Genomic DNA, 2,046 nt, shown 5'->3' with positions numbered 1-2,046 from the left:
TTCAAGCATGACATCTACAAAGATAAACAAATGGTAAAGAAGATGTTCAAGCATGACATAAAAGGTAAACAAATGGTAAAGAAAGATGTTCAAGCATGACATCTACAAAGATAAGCAAATGAATAAGATGTTCATACATGACATCAACAAGGACAAACAAGGATGAAGAATATGTTCATACATGACATTAACAAAGATATGGAAGAATTATCATAACAATATCAAGCATGGTATGTAAACACATATGTACAACATGTGAACATGGACAAAAATATAACAACATCAATCAAAGATGTATAAAGTTAACATGAATATGAATGACATAGATATATCATCATGAAGAAACAAAGATTAATGACATAACAATGCATGAACATGTATATGGATGTCATAATAAGTATGAATGAATATGCATATGCATGAAGTAAGACATGGTTTAGACATAACATCAACTTAATCATGAAAACAAGTTAAGGTATTCAAGACACGCATGTTAAGGTTCAATATGATGACAATCAAAAGTTCAACATCATACAAAAGGTTTAAACATGTAAGCATACAAGTCATACAAAGACATGTTTTCACAAGTTTAAAGCATTTGCAAACACATAAACAAAGACAAATACAAGGGAACTCATTCACACAAAGGTTCAACAATACATGAAAGAGTGACATGTGAATCATGGATCAATGGAAAAGTAAACACACAAACGTTTATGGCATAGTAACAATGTTTAAAGTACATAAACATGTAAACATACATTAAAGTAAGTCAAGATTAGTTCAAAACCAAGAGGCATATGTTAACAACATCAAGCAAAGTTAATATATGATGCACAACATTCATACAAGTCATGGTGATCAAGAAAAATTAAAGTATCAACCAAAGAAGGTCATATGAAACCCTAAAACAATCCTAAAAAGGTACCAACTTTGGACAAACATAAGTATCTGAAAATTAAATCAATTATGGAATTTATTTTCACCATCATAAAATAGACAAGGTTATGAGCACATAGCAAAAAGAGTGGCTAAAAAAGGCTTAGGGATCCTTAAGTTATGAGCCTTTGAAGTTATGAAAAACAACAAAATTAAATAGGAAAAAATACAATGAATAAAAATGGGTCTGGGGCGAAGGGGATTTGAACCCCTAACCTTTTGGACACACAAAGCCTTAACCAGCACATTATAACAACTAGGGTGGTGATATATTCGGAAATTTATTCACATTCATTAATATATATTTTAAAATAAGACCTAAGATGACAAGGTCAGCGCCACGTCATCATCACTAACATTACTCTCTCTTAACTCGTTTCAATTTCTTTTCATTTTTCCTCAAACTTCCAACAACCACAACACTCTCAATTTTCCATGAAATTAAAAACCGTAAGAACCTAAATTTCTCTATTTTTTGAAAGTAATCTAATGATATCATTATCTCATCCTAAAACTCAATGTACAAAGCGTTCTAAGGGAAAAACCATAACTACACTTTTAACTTTCTAACAATAACATCTCAATGCATGAGCATGGTATAATGCATACAATAGGAAACATACAACAAACACACTATGTACTATATTTTTACTTAAATAAGTATTCATGAATGATGCATGCATAAGAGTTTTTAAGTGTAAGTGCACTTACCTATTGGAGAAAGTCCAATGCTTCTTCTACTGGTTATAGATGAGAACTAATGGTTTGGTGAGCTTGCTTGGACCCTAGGGAAGCTGTTTGAAGGCTCACTTGTGCTTGAGAACCCCTGGATTCTTCTGACTAAATCAACTTGCAAGTGTGCAAAGTGAGAGTTGGAAAATTATGCTGGAGGTGTTACATTTGTGTTTTAATGGTTTGAGCAACTTCTATTTTATGTTTAGAAGGTGTTTGGATGATTGGTTTGAATAAATTTTACCAGAAATGGAATTCGGAAGTTTGAGGTTTGGAAGTTGCAACAATGGTGTTTTGAGTGCAAATTTTTGTATGTTGAGTTCTGAGGCTTGGCCTTTTATTTATAGAGGCTCTAAAGGGTTAAAGTAACTTGCA

This window comes from Lathyrus oleraceus, chromosome 1, assembly GCF_024323335.1.
Source record: "Lathyrus oleraceus cultivar Zhongwan6 chromosome 1, CAAS_Psat_ZW6_1.0, whole genome shotgun sequence".
In the NCBI taxonomy this organism is placed as follows: Eukaryota; Viridiplantae; Streptophyta; class Magnoliopsida; order Fabales; family Fabaceae; genus Lathyrus; species Lathyrus oleraceus.
Note: the sequence above shows the minus strand (reverse complement) of the source record.